The following is a 21,800-nucleotide window of genomic DNA, read 5'->3' on the forward strand; positions in this document are numbered from 1 at the left end:
AAGACCTAGTAATAGAAACTATCCAAAATGACATATATGGCGAAAAAGTACTAACAAAACAAAGAAAAACAAATCAGAACATCAGTGACTTGTGGACCACCTTCAAGCAGCCTAGTATATGTCTCATTAGAGTCCCTGAAGGCGAGGACAGAGATGTCAGGACAGCAAAAAAAAAAAAAAAAAAAAAAAATCTACCTACCTACCTACTTGTCTACCTCCGTATTTGGGTCTGAACTCAGGGGTGCTTATCACTGAGCTACACCCCAACTTTTTTATTTTTTGTTTTGAGATAGGGTCTCATTAAATTGCTGAGGCTGGTTTTGAACTTGTGATCTTTCCGTTTCAGCCTCCCAAGCTGCTGGGATTAGAGGCGTGAGCCACCATACCCAGGAGAAAAATTATTTGAAGAAATAACAACGGGAAATTTTACAAATTGGATGATCATAACCCCTCCTATATCCACAATTTATATGAAACTCACACACAAGAAACATGAAGAAAATTACACTGAGGCACATCATAATAAATTGTTTGGAACTTATGATACAGTCATAAAAGTAGCCAGAGGGGGAAAAAAGATGTTATGCACAGAGGAACAAGGGCAACAATGACGATAGTGTTATAAATATTACAAATGAAAAGACAGAGGAACAACATTCCTAAAGTGTTGAAATAAAAAAAAAAAAAAAAACAACTTGCCAAACTAGAATTCTAAACACACTGAAAATATCTTTGAAAAAAGAAGTCACAGTGGGCTGGGGTTGTGGCTCAGCGGTAGAGCGCTGGCCTAGCATGTGGGATGCCTGGGTTCGATCCTCAGCACCACATAAAAATAAATAAATAAAAAGAAAGGTATTGTGTCCGACTACAACTAAAAAATAAATATTAAAAAAAAGAATAAGTCACAATAAAGGCACAATAAATGTGGTAAATATTTGCTTAAGTATATCAGATTTTCCCATTATTTAAATTTCTTTATAATACGATTGAATATTTAAACAAAAATAACAACAGTGTGAAGGTTAGGGCATATGTAGAAGTAACTGTATGTTAGCACAAAGTCTGAGAGGAGAGAAATTGAAATATGGTGTTGTGAAATTGTTATATGACAGTGAAGTGGCATAATATCAGTTGGTTGTATAAATACACACATATGTATTTATATATGCATATGTTTTTACATATAGTATACACACTTAAAAAAGAAACAAATAAGCCAAAAGTAAAAGGATAGAGAAAAACAGAAACTAATCAAAGAAGAGTGGGATGAACTGATGTTCAGATAAAGTAGATTTCAAAGCATATTAGTATTGATAATGAAGATAATTTCATAATGATAAATGGATTGACTCATCAAGAGGACATAAGAGCCAGGTGTGCTGGCACACACATATATTCCCAGTGATTTAGGAGACTGAGGCAAGAAAATCCAAGTTTGAGGCCAGCCTCAGCAACTTAGTGAGACTATTATAATAAAAAATAAAAAGGGCCCCCGGGGAGTAGCTCATTGTTAAAGCACCTCTGGCTTAAATTCCCAGTCCCCCCCATCTCCCTAAAATAGAACATAATGATATTAAATGTTTGTGCACCTAAGGGCTTTAAAATATGTGATTAAAAACTGTTTTAACTACAAGGAGAAATAGACAAATTCATTATTACAGTTGGAGATTTCAATATCCTGCTCTCAGTAATTGATAGAAGTAGACAATTAGTAAGGCTATAGAAGACTGAAACAAAACTATCAGCCATTTCTTTTTTAATAATTTTTTTTGTTGTAATTGAACACAATACCTTATTTTATTTGTTTATTTTTATGTGGTGCTGAGGATTGAACTCAGGGTCTCACACGTTCTAAGCGAGCACTTTACCGCTGAGCCACAATCCCAGCCCCCAAACTATCAGCCATTTTGATTACCTGATATGTATGATATGCTACCCAACAATATCATAATACATCTTCTTTTTCAAAGGCATACAGAAAATTTACTAAGGCTTCTTCTTCTTTTTTTTTTTTTTAATGAGAGAGAGAAAGAGAGAGAGAAAGAGAGAATTTTTTAATATTTATTTTTTTAGTTTTCGGCAGACACAACATCTTTGTTTGTATGTGGTACTGAGGATCGAACCCGGGCGGCACGCATGCCAGGCGGGCGTGCTACTGCTTGAGCGACATCCCTAGCCCCAGAAAATTTACTAAGGAATGGCATATTCTGGGCCACAAAACAATACTTAATACATTAAAATAATTTAAGACATATTAATATATTCTGTGAGTATAGCAGATTTTAGATTAGAAATAAATAGGTAGACATCTGAAAAATCCCAGATATATCAAAATTAATAACACAATTTTCAATAAGTTATGTTGGGCTGGGGTTGTGGCTCATTTGGCAGAGCCCTTGCCTAGTATGTGTGAGGCATTAGGTTCGATTCTCAGCACCACATATAAGTAAATAAATAAAGGTCAATCAACAACTAAAAAAAATTAAAAATAAAATAAAATAAGCTATGGGTCTAAAAACAAAGCAAAATAGAAATCAGGATATAATTTGATCTGAATGAAAGTGCAAGTACATTGTATCAAAATTTGTATGATGCGGGCTGGGGATTTAGCTCAGTAGGTAGAGCCTTGCCTTGCATATACAAGGCCCTGGGTTCAATCCCTAGCACCACCAAAAATATAAATAAATAAAAAATTGTATGATGCTGATAAAACAGAACTTAAGAGGAAAATGTATAGCACTAAACTCTGGTCTTAGAAAAGAATAAAGGTCTCAAATTAATGACTTCAGCTTCCATTATTAAAAAAATCTTGAGAAAAAGAGCAAATTAAACAAAGTAAGCAGAGAAAGGAAATAATAAAGATTAAGGCAGAAATCAATGAAATAAAAAAATACAAAAGGGAAAAAAATCAATGAATGCAAAGCCAAGTGAGAAAAAGAATCATATTTATAAATCTCTTACCAGACTCATCAGAGTAAAAACATCAGAAAATGCAAATTACCAATATCAGGAAGGAGAGAGGTGACATTGGTGCAGATTCCAGAAGGGTAATCAGGGACTACCATGAACAATGCTATACAAATAAATTCAACAACTTAGATAAAATGGACAAATACAAAAGAGGGTCGGGGGACAGACAGACAGACACAAACTGCCATAGTTTACTCAGAAGAAACAGAAAATCTGCTTGACCCTGTATCTATTAAAGTAATTGAATTTGTAATTTAAAATCTTCCCACAAAGAAAACTCCAGGCTTTCATCTGTGATTTTGCTATCTCTTAGATACCAAAATCTAAGAGAGAAACACCACCAATTCTACATGACTCTCCCCAAAAACAGAAAAAGAGAAATAGCTCCTAGGACTCTTTCTGTGAGGGCTGTTACTTGACATCAAAAACAAAAGCAGGAATCATAAAAGAAACCCTGATAAACTAGACTTCATCAAAATTAAAAATGCCTGTTTTTTTGAAAGATGCTTAATGAAAAGACAAGCAACATACTGGGAAAAAATGTTTGCAAAACATATCTCATAAAGGGCTTAAAAATATAAAGAAACCTCAAAACTCAATAGTAAGAAAATAGCCCATTTTAAACTGGGCAACATATTTGAATAAGTACTTCACCAAGGAAGATAAGTGAATGGCAAGAGAAAGGTACTTACCATCATTACTCCTTAGGAGATGCAAATTAAAACTAAAATGAGATACTACTACATACCTATTAGAATGGCTAATATTAAAAGAACTGACCACACCAGGTGTTGGCAGGGATGTGAAGTAACTGGATCTCTCACACACTGCCAGTGGGGATGTAAAACAGTACAAACACTGGAAAAACAGTTTGCTAGTATCTTAAAAAGTTAATCATGCACCTATCATATGATATAGCCCTTCCACTTTTAGGGATTTACCCAAGAAAAATAAGAGCATATATCTTTATAAAGTCCTGTACATAAATGTTCACAGCAGCATTATTTTTAATGCTGAAACCAGAAACAGCCCAAATGTCTATCAACAAATGAATATATAAACAATCTATGGTATATGAAGACAATGGAATGTAATTCGGCAATAAAATGAACTATTAATACATGCTGCAGCATGGGTGGGTCTCAAAATAATTATGCTGAGTGAAAGAAGTCATACAAAATCAAGTATATACTTTATGATATCATTTATAGGAAATACTATAGTGACAGAAACCACATAGTGATTGTCTAGGGACAGGGTGGGTTTGAGAAGAGCTGGGAAGGAGAGATTAAAAGAGGCAAGAAGAAGCTTTTAAGTGATGAATGTGTTTATTATTTTCATCTTGATAACACTTTCATATAGAATTATATATGTGTGTGTATATGCAAATAAAGTGGGAGGAATTCCTGAAAACTATGTGCCAGTTAAAAGTTATTCTTAACACCTGAGAGGTGAGCACACACATACACATCAACAAACTCAAAAGAATTAAACAGGAAATTAAAGAAAAAATAGCTGTGGTCACTAATGATATGTAATACATGTAACTTCACTAGTAATCAAACAAGTAAAAGTTAAAATAATAAGACATCTTATTTCACCTACCAAATTGGCAAAATAATAGGAAAAAAAAAAGAATAAATGTTTTGGCAAGAACATAAGGAAACAGTCACTTTAACACATTGCTGAAAGTATAGTATGGGCAAGTCCTTTGGCTCAGGAGTGCCCTTTTGGGAATTCGTACAAGGCAGTTTTTTGTTTGTTTGTTTTGTTTAGCAAAAGAGATGGGGTGTAAGCAGGTGGTACACAGAAAGGCTGTGACAGTGGAGATGGGACATGTGGCTTCTTTAACCTACACGTCTCGATTTCTTAGCCACCTGTGTTTTATCTGAAGTAAGCATTTGGGGTTTTAGTAAATTTTTAATTCTTTTTTTGCTTATCTGTATTAAAAAAAATTTTGAAAGCCCTATTACTTCTGTAATTAGAGGAAAAGTGATATGAAACCGCTATGTTCTGAATGTCCCCAAAGGCCCATGAGTCAAAAGCTTGTTCCCCATCATGGTACTACTGGGGGGGATCTTTAAGAGGTGGGGCCTAGTGGGGGCTCTTTAACTCACTGGGGGAGTGCCCTTGAAGGGGACTATGGGACCACACCCCTCTTCCTCATTTACTCTCTTGTTTTCTGGTGATGAAGTAAGTAGGTGTGCACTACCACGAGCTTCCGCCTGATGTGCTGCCTTGCCATGCACCCAAAGCAAGGGGACTAAGACAGCATGGACTGAAGCCTCCATAACTGTGAGACAAAAGAAAACTTTTCTCTTTATAAGTTGATTATATCAAGTATTTCACTATAGTAACGGAAAGCTGACAAATATAAACACCATTTATATAAAACAATATCAACAAAAAATGGACACACACATACATATTTCTAGAGAACATTTCTTGATAACAGAAATCAAGAAACTTTAAGTAAGACCATTTCTTTTAACTAAGTAATTTCCCATTTTGTAAGTTGTGACTGAAAAGAATGAAAAATTGATATGGAAATAATATAAAACAAACATTGTTAAAAAAGAATGTTATGTAGATTTATATTCTTACTTCACCTCACATTTTTCTTACAAAGTTAATAAAAAAAATTCATCATAGAAAAGCCAGAAAACACAATCCACTCCCAGTTTTTAGGAGAAAGCTAAGTCATAAATCTACGGACAGTACCTTTTTGTATGTGGCACAAAATGCGCTGTATTGCTCAGATTCATGTTAGCAGCAATCTTCTTTTTCTCTTTTATAACTTTAGTATTTTGTACTTATGGTGTACCTATGAGGGAAAAAAAAGAATAAATATATGTAATTATCGGAAAAAAATTAAAGAATCAATAATTAAGGTGGGCACATTGGCACATGTCTTTAGTCCCTGTTTCTTGGGAGGCTGAGGCAGGAGGATCTCTTGATCCCAGGTTTGAGTTCAGTTTGGACAACACTGTGAAACCTCATCTCTTTAAAGGAAAAAAAAAAAAAGAAGAAGAAGAAGAAGGGGGAGGGTGGAGAGGAGGAGGAGAAAGAAGGAAGCAGCAGCGATAATTGCTAATATGGTAGTTTTAAATACAAATGCAATATTACAAAGTTAAAATTGTATCTTCACCCATGGATGACAAATGTAAAAGCTATGACTTTTACAACAAAGACACAGGATACTCTTCCACAGGCAGTACTTAGGAAACAAATGTGTCAGTAGATTTCAGAATCTTACTGAGGCGTCTTCTGGTTTATCTGCATCCAGGGCAACTCAATAAAAGCTAACAGCAGCCAGCACTAATGTGACAGCACACGGCAATGCTGCGGATCCTGTCAGTAAGGCTTATATTTTCAATAGCTTCTCTAAAAGGCTGATGATGTGCACTGATTCATCCCTTTCTGAGGCTCTCCCATAATCATTTCCCCCATTTTGGAAGTAATGATTATTTCTCAATTGTCTATTAAAGAAGCACATGACCAATGTAGAAAATCTAATACACACACACTCACACACACACACAAACACACACACGTGTGTGTATACATTCATATATACTATTTTTTAAAAACCCTGTAACAATGTGCATACTTGTCTCCATGTGGATATTTATTTCTTCCTGTCATCATTTCTTTCATTATACAACTGAGCTCTACATGTAATTTCATAACCTACCTCTTTAATCTAATTCGGTATTATGAGCATGTTGCCATATCACCCAACACTGTCCACAAAGATCATTTAATGACTTCCCAATGGAAGAGTCACAATTAATTCACAACTGTTTCTCCACAACTGGAAACCAAGGATGTAGTCAACCCTTTGTTTTGTTATTGCATTATTTAATAAAGCATTTTGAAGATCTTTGTGTATCTTACTTATCTGTGTTTGGGGGGCTTTCTTTCAAACAGATTTATTGAAATAGTTATTGGGTCAATGAATATAACAATTTAGAACTTGTATTTATTAGAATAATTTTTAGGTGTTTAGCTAGCTTTGGAGATGGTCTTACAGAAAAAAAAATTGTAAAAACAGTATTTCCATTTTCAAGTTTTTCTTGCTGAGGATATCCCAAATCTCCTCTCATGCTTACATTTACAAACTGTACTTTTTTGATTATTTTTGTTATTCCCTCTGTGGCTGTGGAAGGCTTTAGAGCATCTGGCAGCTAAAACTTGCCTACATTCTGTATCATTACATTTTACCTATCCACAGGGTTTGGCTTAGATGTGAAGTGTCCCCTGAAAGCTTCTGTGTGAGACAATGCAAGAAGGTTTGGAGGATAAATGATCAGGTTGTAAGAGCCTTAAACTAAACAGCAAATTAGTCCCTGATGGGATTAACTGAGTGGTGGCTGGAGGCAGGTAGGGTGTGGCTGGAGGAAGTGGGGCATTGTCGGTGTGGCTTTGGGGTATATACTTGTATCTGGAGTGTGAAGTCGTCTTCTCTCTGCTTTCTGATCACCATGTGAGCTGATTCCCTCTGCCATGCTCTTCTGCCATGATGCCCCAAGGAATGGAGCCTGCTGTCTATGGATTGATATGTCTGAAACTGTGAGCCCCCAAATAAACCTTTCTTCCTCTACTTGTTCTTTTAGTCATAGCAGCAAAAAAACTGACTAAAACACCAATCAATTGTTGGAATGTTTACATGTCTACCTTGCTCTTCTAGTCTGACTACACCTTCAATGAATTAAAATGTTCCTTATGACCCTATACAACACTAGATACTATGTTCCTAAGAAAATAGTTTTAAATAAGGCATATGTCACCATCCTCATGCCCAGTTTCAAATGCAAGAGATGTTTGCTCCTAGGAAATAGCATTCTCATGCTACTGGCCATGTGGGCTTACTATTTACCTTCTCTTTAAATGCTTATTCATTTTTACACAATTTTTTAAAAATGCATCCTCTCTGCATCTTTGGCTGCACATCTCTATAAATGTCTTAAAATGAACTCCCTTGGATTTCTAGGAATTAAACTTCTCCATTTTACCTTTTCTTATTTTTAGGACACTGCATTGCTAGGGGGCTAAAGCTTGTATTCTGGAGTTTGATGCATTAAACCTAAAGGGTCCTTTCTGTTTCCTTCCATTTCAATACCTTCCTTCTCACTCCAAAAATGTCTCCAGCATCCCAAGAAACTGACCCATGAACTATTTCTGCTAAGTTCCTTGGCTTCTCTCTGATGACCTCAATGGTGTGTTCCTCCAAGGATCAGCCAAGTTCTCTGCATAAGTGCAAGCTGCTATCTTCACTTCTGTCCATTTAATGGTATTGAATGACACTGTGTCACTGGTGATCCCGACCCCTATTGTAAGCCTCAGTCCCACGTTTTAAAACATCTATTTGGCTTCTCCCCTAAATGGCTCACAAACTCCTCACATTAACTTCAACTCTTCTTTTCCCTTGTCCCTTACACTCAATTAATCCTCAATTCTGCTTCAAATATTTCTCCCCACACGTTTTTAACTCTCCATTCTGTGGCATTAGTTTTCTCTCCTCGGCTTGCTGCTCTTTCACCCTCGATTCTATCTTTTCTGCAATTCATCTTAAAAACAGTATTACCTTAATCGTCTTCCTAAAGCACACAGTTCAGACAATATCACATTTCTGCTTAAAATCCTTCAAAGTACAAAGAATGCAGAATCCTTCCTACAGTATAACTTTTACTCTAACTTAAATTCTAAAACTCAGTAATTGGGGAAAAAATGAATTACTATTCCATCACATACCCCTTCATGCTTTTCATTTCATTTCATACTTGATTTCTTTGTGCTAGTTCCCCTGTCTGTACTGTCCCAATACCACCCACACTCACAGTCCAGCTAAATGTCATCTTTTCCTATAAAACCTATCATTTTCTCTATTCTTGTATCCTTCAGTTTTAAATTCACAGGTATCAATGCTCTGATGGATGTCAAGTACCTCTTCAGAGTAGGGGAATGTCTATTTGGATCTATCCCTGCATCTTCAAGTTTTCTTTTAAAAAAATATCTCTGCTTTCATGAGATATAATTCAAATATATAATTTGTCCATTGGAAGTGAACAACTCAATGGTTTTTAGTATATTTACAGATAACACCACAGTTACTTTTAGAACATTTACATTATCAAACAAACAAAAACCCCTGTACCCTTTAGCCATCATCTTCCTACCTCCAGCTTAAGCAAACACTAATCTGCTTTCTATCTCTGTAAGATCTCCCTCCTCTGGATATTTCATAAGAACAGAATAATAGGATGCGGTCGTTTAAGGCTGGCTTCTTTCACTTAGCGTAATGTTTTCAACACTTAGTGTACTGCCTGGCTCAGTATTTCACTCCAGTTATTGCCAAATTATATTCCATTATATGAAGACACCATATTTTTCTTACCTATGCATCAGTTGATGGACATCTGGACTCTTTCCACTTTTTTTAAAATATATTTTTTTCTTGTTGACGAACCTTTATTTTATTCATTTATTTATATGTGGTACTGAGAATTTAACCCAGTGCCTCACACATGTGAGGCAAGCGCTCTACCATTGAGCCACAACTCCCCAGCCCTGTCCACTTTTTGATTATCATGGATAATGCTGACATAATCATTTGTGTACAAGTTTTTATGTGGACATGTTTTCATTTCTCTAGAGCATATATAACCTACAAGTGAATCTGCTAGGACCTAAAGTATCTTTTTTTTTTTAATATATATACATATTTTTAGTTGTTGATGGACCTTTATTTTATTTATTTAATAAACTGCCTCACATGTGCTAGGCAAGTGCTCTGCCACTGAGCCACAACCCCAGCCCACCTATAGCATCTGTATATAGCATATACTCCACAAAAATCTGTTGAAATCGCCTTTTCTTTCCACTCCATTCTTGGAATTAAAAATGATAATTTGAATTCTTTTTCCTCCCCAAACATAAACAAGACATATTTTTCCTTCCAAGAGGATAGCATTTTAAAAATTGACTAAAATGATATATACAGAAATCATTTTTTCCCACTTACTTGACCTCTTGGAACTTCAAGGGTTACATTTACAGTGATAACTGAGAACTGTGCCAAGAATGTAGACCATCAGGGTCTTGGGCCACTGGGCCAACAGGACAATCCAGCTAGCTTAGAGTAGATTTCAGAGACAAGCAACTAAAATAGTGTTGTTCACCCATTTTTCTAAGAAATGGAAACCTGCAAACAATGGTAATCAAATAAATTATTTTTCACAGATATTATAACAATTTAAGAGAGAACACTTGGTAGAGAGTAGAAATATACATTTTTTTTCATAATTTCCCGTTTCCTAGAGGCTTTCGTGAAAGATGATTCACAGAGGATCTTAGTTGCCTTTCAAATGTTTCAGTAACACCTCTTCAACAATAAACCAGGAGCCAACTAATTTGAGTACCCCAGAATATTGTAACATTAAAAAGGCAATAAGTAAGGGTACTCTTGTACATTGCTGGTGGGACTGCAAATTGGTGCGGCCAATTTGGAAAGCAGTATGGAGATTCCTGGGAAACCTGGGAATGGAACCACCATTTGACCCAGCTATTGCCCTTCTCAGACTATTCCCTGAAGACCTTAAAAGGGTGTACTACAGGGATACTGCCACATCGATGTTCATAGCAGCACAATTCACAATAGCTAGACTGTGGAACCAACCCAGATGCCCTTCAATAGATGAATGGATAAAAAAAAAATGTGGCATTTATACACAATGGAGTATTACGCAGAACTAAAAAATGACAAAATCATGGAATTTGCAGGGAAATGGATGGCATTAGAGCAGATTATGCTAAGTGAAGCTAGCCAATCCCTAAAAAACAAATGCCAAATGTCTTCTTTGATATAATGAGAACAACTAAGAACAGAGCAGGGAGGAAGAGCAGGAGGAAAAGATTAACATTAAACAGAGATATGAGGTGGGAGGGAAAGGGAGAGAAAAGGGAAATTGCATGGAAATGGAAGGAGACCCTCATTGTTATACAAAATTACATATAAGAGGTTGTGAGGGGAATGGGAAAAAAAACAAGGAGAGAAATGAATTACAGTAGACGGGGTAGAGAGAGAAGATGGGAGGGGAGGGGAGGGGGGATAGTAGAGGATAGGAAAGGTAGTAGAATACAACAGTCACTAATATGGCATTATGTAAAAATGTGGATGTGTAACCGATGTGATTCTGCAATCTGTATTTGGGGTAAAAATGGGAGTTCATAACCCATTTGAATCTAATGTATGAAATATGACATGTCAAGAGCTTTGTAATGTTTTGAACAACCAATAAAAAAAAAAAACCTCAAAAAAAAGGCAATAAGTATTAGAATGTTTCATATTGGAAAAAAATTTTAAAGATTAGCCATTTCAACTTTTTTTTCATTATTTTTTATTTTAAATTTATTTATTTATTCTAATTTGTCTTACATGACAGCAGAATGCATTTTGATTCATAGACACACATAGAGCACAATTTTTCATGTCTCTGGTTGTACACAAAGTACAGTCACACCATTCGTGTCTTCATACGTGTACTTAGGGTAATGATGTCCATCTCATTCTACCATCTTTCCTACCCCCATGACCCCTCTCTTCCCCTCCCTCTCCTTTGCCCTATCCAAAGTTCCTACATTCCTCCCATGCTCCCCTTCACCCCATTATGGATCAACATCCACATATCAGAGAAAACACTCATCCCTTGGTTTTTGGGAATTGGCTTACTTCACAAAACATGATATTCTCTAACTTCATCCATTTATCTGCAAATGCCATGATTTTATTCTCTTTTAATGCTGAGAAATATCCCTTTGTGTATATATATACCACAGTTTCTTTATCCATTCATTTATTGAAGGGCATCTAGGTTGGTTCCACAGTTTAGCTATTGTGAAATGTGTTGCTATAAACATTGTTGTGGCTGCGACACTATAGTATGCTGTTTTTAAGTCCATTGGGTATAAACTGAGGAGTGGGATAGCTGGGTCAAATGGTGGTACCAATCCAAGTTTTCCAGGAATCTCCAAACTGCTTTCCATATTGGTTGCACCAATTTGCAATCCCACCAGCAATATATGAGTGTGCCGTTTTCCCCACATCCTCGCCAACATTTATTGTTGTTTGTATTCTTAATAGCTGCATTCTGACTGGAGTGAGATGAAACCTTAGTTTTGATTTGCATTTCTGTAATTGCTAGAGATATTGAACATTTTTTTTTCATATATTTGTTGATCAATTTTATATCGTCTTCTGAGAAGTTTCTGTTCAGTTCCTTAGCCCATTTATTGATTGGGTTATTTATTTATTTATTTTGGTGTTAAGCCTAGAGATTAGTGCCCTATCTGATGTGCATGGGGTAAAAATTTGGTCCCATTCTGTAGGCTCTTTCTTTACCTCACTGATTGTTTCTTTTGCTGAGAAGCTTTTCAGTTTGAATCCATCCCATTTATTAATGTTTGATTTTATTTCTTGCACTATAGGAGTCTTGTTGAGGAAGTGGGGCCTAATCCGACATGATGAATATTTGGGCCTACTTTTTCTTCTATTAGGTGCAGGGTCTCTGGTCTAATTCCTCGGTCCTTGATCCACATTGAGTTGAGTTTTGTGCATGGTGAGAGATAGAGGCTTAATTTCATTTTGCTGCATATGAATTTCCAGTTTTCATAGCACCATTTGTTGAAGAGGCTATCTTTTCTCCAATGTATGTTTTTGGTGCCTTTGAATCTCAGGAACGCTAAGCACTACTTATGTGCAATGTTACTTCAAATTCAAACCCAAGACTTCTGATTTCCTAGTCCTGAAGGCTTTGCCCTGAACCATATTGCCCAAGTCAGTCTTTAGAACACCAAACAATTGCTATGTTTTGGAGAATAATCAAGAAAATCATAATTTAATGTAAGATTGGATTTCTGTGTCATCATTCTTACCAAGGATCTCATAACTTAAATACATAGTGATGGATTCAGTTCTTTTTAGGACTGGAGACCTCTTTAAGGAAGAGGAATATAAGCCAGGTGCAATGGTATACACCTGAAATTCCGGAGATCTGGGAGGTTGAGGAAGGAAAATCAAAAGCTTGAGGCCAGCCTCAGCAACTTACCAAGACCTTGTCTCAAAACAAAACAACAACAAGAAGCCTGGGGATGTAGCTCAGTGCTGGAGTGCTTGCACAGCATGTGTAAGGCAGGGTCTTTGAAGGGTCTGGGGCAAATAAGGGATCCTAGATCTTATGCTTCACAGTAAATGTATCTCTGTAAATAACTTATTTTATTAATTATCTTTCTCACAGAGAATAGACTAGACCAGGTTAAAAAAAATCTTCCATTTTATAGGAATAAAAAGTGAACTATAAATAGGTGGCATGACTTTTCCAAAGCCACACAGTAAGGACTAGCACAATGCTGGTTTTCCTCAACCCTCTATTCCTACCATGCAACCCTCCATACAGACTTGAAAAGAATTATCTTCAAAGAAACTAAAAGAAAACTTATTTTTGTTAGTTGTTGCTTGAGTCTGCCACCAATATTTAACTATTATTATGAGGTCAGGAAACTGCTTTTATGGTACTTTCACAGTGAAAATAAAATTACATGACAGTTGCTTTTATGCACTATGATCAGACAGCCCATCATGTACAGAGATCATGGCATTTGATGGCTGGAAAGGGACCTTTCGGTCATCTAAGTTCTACTTGTCGGATAATGCAGAAGTGGCCAGATTTATTGATGTTCATAATAATGATAATCTTTAGGCCACTCCCAGGTCACCTGAAGATTCTTCTAGACAGTCCTTATGGATTTATCTATGTATGCTAAAAAGTAAACGTATCAATTGTTTTGGTTTATTACTAAGTATTACTTTTCTCTCTTAAAAAAAAAAAAGAGACAGATGGGAAAGGAAAGGCTCCGTTGGGTTCTTTAAATTTAATACTCAATATCTCTATTTTGTTCTGTCTACTACTTTGACATGAGGCCAGCAACTTGAGATCAGCTATACATTTATTTCATAAAAAAAGATACTTTACGTGGGTCTTAAAATCAAGACCAGGACAAAAATGGTGATCATCTGTCTATAAAAATTCCAAGTTATTCTAACAGATTTGACCAACTTCTGAAGTCTTTATTATAGACTATATTCATATATATCAAGAATATGATATGAAAACTGAATAATTATAATACACACTAATAATAATTGACTCTTAAAGTTTCTCAAATTTGTTTAATATTCATTTATATCCTATATTGAAAAAATTTTAAAGATCCCTAACATTTTTCTTAAATTTTCTTTTGGTTAATTGCTTTATTAATTTATTTACACATTCATTCATTCATCAAATATATATTTCAAAAAAACTTTTTTAGTTGTTGATGGAATTATTTTATTCATTTATTTATATGAGGTGCTGAGAATTGAACCCAGTGCCTCACACATGTGAGGCAAGCACTCCACCAATGAGCCCCAGCCCCAGCCAATATATATTAAGTACCTAGTATGTGTCCAGCACTGAACAAGGCTTTACGTTCTTCCTGAGCTTATATTCTACTGGAGGAAGACACATATGGATATGGCATTTACTAACAAATATTAAGAAGAAAAACTTAAATGAAACAGGGTCAATTGACAGACCGGTTCTGGCAGATAAGGAAACAGATGTGAAGATGAAAAAAGCAGGAGTAAGCTCTGAAGATCCACAGCAGGAAAGGGTGCTCCAGGCAGAGGGGAGGGCAAGATTGTTTGGGGTAAGCCCGGACAACCAACAGGCAAAGGTGGGCAGAGCACAGTGAGCAACGGTGATGTGACAATGCAGCAGAGGGGCTAAGGCCTTCCCCGACAAAATTAAGACAGATTTAAAATCCAGGCACAGGGAGAGAAATACGGTACTTATGCATGGACTCTAAAGCAACTTTGAACTCACAGAAGCCAAATAGAACGATGATTACCAGAGACCCTGACGTTAGGAGAATGGGGAGATGCTGGGTAAAAAAGACAGTTTTAGCCAGACATGGTGGTGCACACCTGTAATCTCAGTCGCAAGGGCAGGAAGATCGCAGGTTCAAAGCCAGCCTCAGCAACTTAGCAAGGCCCTAAGCAACTTGGTGAGACCCTGTTGTCTCTTAAAAAAAAAGGGCTGGGGATGTGGCTCACAGGTTAAGCGCCACTGAATTCAATCCCTGATATAAAAACAAAAAAACAAAACAACAAAACAACAACAAAAATAAAGATAGTTTCAGTTGGACAGAAAGAATAAATAAAATGTGAGATTTATGTTAATTTTCTTAATTTAATCATTCCAAATTGTATCCTTATAAAATATCACTTGTATACCTTATAATTTGTCAATATATAAAAAAAACTTTGGATTTTTTTTTTTTTTTTTTTAAGTAAGTGAGATGAGAAGCCACTGAGCCCATTTGGTAAGGAAGTGACCTATATTTAAAAGTCATCTGGACTGCTCTGTGGAAAATAGATTGTATAGGAGAAAGGTCAAAAAAAAAAAAAAAAAAAAGAGAGAAATCTAAAAAGAAAGAAAAATCTATATTCATATGCAGAAGAATGAAATTGGACCTTGATCTCTCACAGTTACAAAAATTAACTCAAAATGAATTAAGAGACTTAAATGTAAGACCTGAAACCATGAAAATACTAGAAGAAAACACAGGGGTTCGCTTCAGTACAGAGAAGGGGCAAGAAACTTGGGGGCAAGATCCCGAAGGCACATGAAACAGAAGCAAAGAGAGACAAATCAGATTAGATCAAACTAAAAAGCTTCTTCGACAGCAATGGAAACAATCTACAGAGTAAAGAAACAACCTTCAGAAGGGAGAGAATATTTGTGAACTCTACAGCTGACAAAGTGGTCAACATCCAGGATACAGGAGGAATTAAAAAACAAACAAAAAAACCTCCATAGCAAAAACTAAAATAACTCTATTAAAAAATGGGCAATAAACCTAAATAGACACTTCTCAAAAGAAGACATATAAATGACAAACCAGTACATGAAAAAAATTAACATCACTATTCATCAGGGAAAGGCAGATCAAAACCATAATGAGATATCAACTCACTGCAGCATGAATGTTTTTTTTTTTTTTTTGTTACTTAGGGTCTTGCTAAGTTGCTGAGGCTCTTCTTGAATTTGCAATCCTCCTGCCTCAGCCTTTCAAGTTGTTGTGATTACAGGTATGCATCCCCATGTCTGGCTCAAAAATTTATTTTCTAAAAATTATAAGAGACTACTGTGCCTGTCACATCTGTTTTGTAAGTATGGGTGATTATATATCAAGTAATAGTTCAATTGTAACAACTTAATTCTATATAAATTATACTTTTGTAATTTTGAAGAATTTTTATGCCTTAATGTGATTTTTCTTTAATCTCAGAAAGATGCTACCTTATACCTTCTTATTTACTAAGGTACTGAGGATTGAACACAGGGGTGCTTTACCACTGAGCCATATTCCCAGTCCTTTTTTTGAGACAGGATCTCACTAAGTTGCTTAGGGCCTCCCTAACTTGCTGAGGCTGGCCAAACTCAGCCTCCGGTATTCTTTTTTTAAATGACTTATTATTATTTTTTAGTTGTTGGTGGACCTTTATTTTATTTATTTATATGTGATGCTGAAATTCGAACCCACTACCTCACACATGCTAGGCAAGCACTTTCCCACTGAGCCACAACCCAGCCCAAGAATGATATTCTAAGAAACATAAAAAGTAACAAGAGGATGAAAAGGGAACTCTTGTTGGTGAGATTCAAATTAGTACAGTCGTTATGGAAAACAATATGGAGGTTCCTCAAAAAATTTACAATAGAACTACCATATGATCCAACAATCCCACTACTGAGTATGTATCCACAGGAAGTGAAACCAGTATGTTGAAGAGACATTAGCCCGCCCATGTTTCTTGAAGCACTATTCACAATGGCCAAGAAATGGAAGCAACCTAAGTGCGTATCAATTGATAAATAAGGAGAATGTGGTACATATATGTAACGAAATACTATTCATCTATAAAAAGGATAAAATCCTGTCATTTGTAGCAACACAGATGGGACTGAAGATCATTATATTAAGTGAAGTAAGCTAAGCACAGAAAGACAAGCACCAGATGATCTCACTCATATCTACAATCTATAAAAGTTGATCTCAAAGAAGTTTAGAGTAAAGAGGCTGGGGAGAGTAGGGGAGAGGATCATCAATGGACACTAAGTACAGTGAGATGGGAACAAGAAGTTCTAGCGTGTGATTGCATAGAATGTGACTATGGATAATGAAAACATACTGTATATTTCAAAAAGTGAGAAGAATGATTTTAAGCATTTTCACTGTAAAGAAATGATAAATGGGGGCTGAGGATGTGGCTCAAGCGGTAGCGCGCTCGCCTGGCATGCGTGCGGCCCGGGTTCAATCCTCAGCACCACATACAAACAAAGATGTTGTGTCTGCCAAAAACTGAAAAATAAATATTGAAATTCTCTCTCTCTCTCTCTCTCTCTCTCTCTCTCTCTTAAAAAAAAAATAAATGATAAATGTTTGTAGAGAGGTTTATATCTTCAGGATACTCCATACATATATTTTTGTTTTTATGGACCAGTTAAAAAAGTTAAAACCAAATAAAAACAAACAAACAAAAAGCCCCAAGGAGACCTGAAAGAAGCCACTGTAAAAGTCCAGCCAAGAAATGGTGATGGCTAATCTGGGTGTGGTAGCCCAAGCCTTTAATCTCAGCAAGTCTGGAAGCTGAAGCAGGAGGATTGCAAATGTGAGGCTAGCCTGAGCAATTTAGTGAAATCTCTAAATAAAAAAATGAAAGGTATTGGGGATGTAGCTCATTGGAAAAGTGCCCCTGGGTTCAATGACCAGCACTGGGGGAAAAAAGATGTTTGTTAAGGACTGAGTTAGAATAGGAGACTGAAGTGGGGAGGGGCGGGGGTCAAGGGAGGGATCTCAAACAAGAAAGTTTATTCTAGAATATTGGCAATAAAATCGAAAGCAGAGGTAGATATCTCGCCGTGAGTCCATGAATCTGGATGCAAGAAACATAATAGTAGTGTGATGAAATGAGCAGTTGATTGGCTGTGCAGCTCAGAAAAGACAGAATTAGCTCTGAGGCTTCACAGCAAATGACAGGAAGGACAGGACGTTTGTTCTCTGAACAAAAATAGAGAATCTCTGGTTGCAACAGGTTTAATGGGGGAAAAGATGAAGAGTGTTTTCTAGCCAAATTGATTTTAAGTGCTAGATGGGCGTTCAGGTGGAGGAGACACACAGCAGGTAGAAAGAAGCAGAGATTGGGGAGACTCGGATTTTGGAGCCAGGTCAGGTCTGCAAATCGCTTGTGCAGGCTGATAAGAAGGTCAAGGAGCTGTGGTGATTCCAGGGAAGACTGCAGAGGAGTCACACAGCTAAGGACAACCCCTTCGGGAACACCCCAAAGTTGGATCCTTAGTGAATGCTAGACTAATGCTAAACATATAATATTGAATTTCTATAATTAGGCATTTACCCCACTCAATAAATAATCAAGAGTAAAATGACTGCCTCAAGTCCAACAAATTGAGGTGAGTAATCAAAAGAATACTAACAGGAATAAAATTTAGGTTCTTATATTTTTTAAAGATCACTCTGACATTTGCTTCATGTCGTTATAAAGGGGAAAATAGAGGCAGCCACTGTCTATCTTTGGAAATATATTTTTTAAAAAGGAAATGGAAAAGTAATAGAATGAACAAACTGATCTTTTAGTTGATAAATTGATCCATGTTTCATATATGTTGTTACATTCCCTTTATTTTATTTTTTTGGTACCACAGATTGAATTCAGGGGCACTCAACCACTGTGCCACATCCCCAGCCCTATCTTGTAGTTTATTTAGAAACAAGGTCTCACTGAGTTGCTTAGCGCCTCGCTGTTGCTGAGGCTGCCTTTGAACTCAAGATCCTCTTGCCTCAGCCTGCCGAGTTGCTGGGATTACAGGTGTGTGCCTCTGCGCCAGGGTGTTACATTCCCTTTATAATCAGAATTTTAGATTTGAAATGGATCTAAGAGGGGCTCAAGGAGTTCCCAAGTAGTTTAAGCATAATGAGTTGGTAACTGTGCCGTGGTAGCCTAGGTGAATTCCTTGACAGCTGGGTGGAAACATGGTATAGTGAAAAGAATTCTGAATGGGAAGATGGAAGTCTGGCTCTGTGGTCTTGATCAAGTTAAATTTTTTTTTTTCTAAGCCCCAGTTTCCTGGTGTTGGGCTGGTTGAGATACTCTTTCTTTCCTTTCTTCTTTTCTTCTTTAACTTCCTTTCTTTTTTAAATTAATTTTTTTAAAGCAGTAGTAGGGATTGAACCAAGAAGCTCACACATAGGAGACAAGTGCTCTACCACTGAGCTACACCCCAGTCCTTTAAATTTTTTTTTTTTTTTTTTTAATCTTGAGACAGGGTCTCACTGAGTTACCCAGGGAATACGTGCATGCACCACTGTGCCTGGCTGGTTCATACAATTTCTAAGTTTTGCTTCAACTCAAAGTGTGATTTTGGCATGTTGCTCAGCTTAAAAATCTTTCATTCAGATTGACACACACAAATGGTCTGAATTCAATTTACAACTAAAATTCCCAGCAATCTTTACTTTAATTGTTCTAAAGCCAAATAAAAGAAGAGGCTAAGACACAACCACCTTTAGCTTCTGCAAGTTTTGCTGCCACACTGATCACCAAGTACAGGAGGGCACTGTAAGAGCTCTGTATTTATAACTATTCACTCCCTGCTACACAATTACAATGCCAGGCATTAAAGATAATAGAACATGCAGAAATAAAAGCTTTGAAAATAAACCTTCCTACAGCTAATGAAGGATTATCTAGCATGCAATTTTGCTAAAATGTCACAGCTATTAGCAAGTTGTTTTTTATTTGTTTGTTTGTTTGGGACTGTTTTTCTTTGTTGCCTTGAAAAGTTTTCCTTAAGCATAACCAGCTTTAAAAACTCAAAGATTTCAAAATTAAACTATATATACTTAAGATTATATTAACTTCTTTGAAAAGTGTCTATCTGGCCTCTGTTCTGGACTAAATTATGTCTTCTTACCACCGCACCTCCCAGTTCATATGTTGAAACACTCATGCTCCATCTGACGCATTTGGAGATACAGTACTTCAGTACTTCGAAGGCAATTAAGATTAAGTGAGGTCATAAGGGTGGGGCCCTAATCCCACAGGATTGGTGCCCAGAGAAGGGGAAGAGCAAGCATACCAGAGAAAGGCCATGTGACCAGGTGGCAAGAGGGCAACTATCTGCAAGCCAGGAAGAGAGCCCTTGCCAGAAACACATCTGCAGGCACCTTTCTTGGACTTCTGGCCACCCCAAGTGTGAGAAAACAAATTTCTATTGTAAGCCACCCACTCTGAGGTCTTTTGTTACAGCAACCAGAGAAGACTAAGACAGCATGCTGAAGAACTATTTGGACAATATTCAAAGGATTACTAATTTAGTAGTCAAAATGTATTCTTTAGGGTCAGAAAAACTGATATTTGATAATCCTTTTCCTTTTCAAAATATATCTTGATAATTCAAAGAGTGGTAAAAATGGTATTAAAGAATATCAAGAAAATCAAGGGGAAGTTTATAACTGTACTGAGTCTCTGCCCAATAAATGAAAAAATAAAACAAAACAAAACCAACCCTCCCAAATAAAGGCTATTAGAGAACATGTGCTTGGTTAAGTGTACAACCTTGACCTAAAGTCTGTTTCCAAAGATGATTTTATTTACTTTTTGATGATGGGGATGTAACCCAGGGCCATGCACATGTCAAGAACATGCTCTACTGCTGGGCCACATCCCCAGCTTTCCAAAGACTCTTTAAATTTATTTGACATTTAAAGAATTCTGCCTCTGAATATAAACCTAAGATGTGTTAAGCTCCTCAAGATAAAAGTGATTACAACTATTTTCCTCTTTGGGTATGTAAAGTAGTTTCTTTATCTTTGAGTGAGTTTCTTGGAATTTAGAAAGAGTGAACCCTAGGAGCCCTCCATATGCCATCTGATTATAAATACTCTGTAAAGCTGTTTATGAATGGAATCCATCCTCTAAACCTCTGCCAACATCGACCTGAGAGTAAAACCTGATCACACCACTCCCTTACTTAAAGCTAGTTAATCCCCATCTGTATAGGACAGAAAACCCAAGCTCCTTGGACTTGGCATATGAGATTCTCTGTGGCACATCCTGTCCTTAGTAACTCTGGGCTTCAAACCAGATGCCTCAGCTACCTCTATTACTGCCCTGCCATATAGAGAAGCCCCTGCTGACAAGAAAGGAAGAAAGCTCTTCTTCCTAGCTATCCAAATGTTCAGGAATCTTCCAAGAACGTATGCCCTATGGGAAACTTTCCTGGCTGTCCCGTAAGCTAAGATAGATGTTCCTTTACATTCCTGCAGAAGTGTACTGTAAATATTTTTAATGTACAGTATTTACCAGAAACAATTTAGGTTGTCTTAGAGAAATACCTCCCCATTAGACTATAGGCTACTAAGGGGCAGGAGTCATATTCATATGGCCATAGCCTAACAGATTACCTGATACATAGCCAAAATATACTGCTGAAGCACATTAATCTATATATCAAATGTACTGGGGTATTTACTATTTTAAGGAACATAATGATAAATATTTCTGTAAAGCACGTATCCATTGTTTCTTCCTTTTTTTTTTTTTTAATACTAATTACACAGGTTGCTTTACTTAAAATGAACTTGATCTTTACTTTGGAAATGTACTATTATACTAAGCTACATGATACCCAAATGTCAATCATTTC

The 21,800-nt window shown here is 36.5% G+C and overlaps 1 protein-coding gene across 5 annotated transcripts in view; it reads right to left on the bottom strand.

Annotated features, from left to right (window-relative positions):
• Positions 1-21,800, bottom strand: part of Taok3 (TAO kinase 3) — a 191,395-nt gene that overhangs the window by 94,678 nt on the left and 74,917 nt on the right. For all 5 annotated transcript variants that reach the window (XM_046456449.2, XM_046456451.2, XM_046456453.2 and 2 more), the window contains one exon: positions 5,692-5,794. The gene's annotated coding sequence lies outside the window, so the exon portion shown is untranslated. The remainder of the gene's footprint in view (positions 1-5,691; positions 5,795-21,800) is intronic.

This window comes from Marmota monax, unplaced genomic scaffold (genome assembly GCF_021218885.2).
Source record: "Marmota monax isolate L192 unplaced genomic scaffold, Marmota_monax_Labrador192_F-V1.1 WCK01_AAM20220418_F8-fsc00185, whole genome shotgun sequence".
Lineage (NCBI taxonomy): Eukaryota > Metazoa > Chordata > Mammalia > Rodentia > Sciuridae > Marmota > Marmota monax.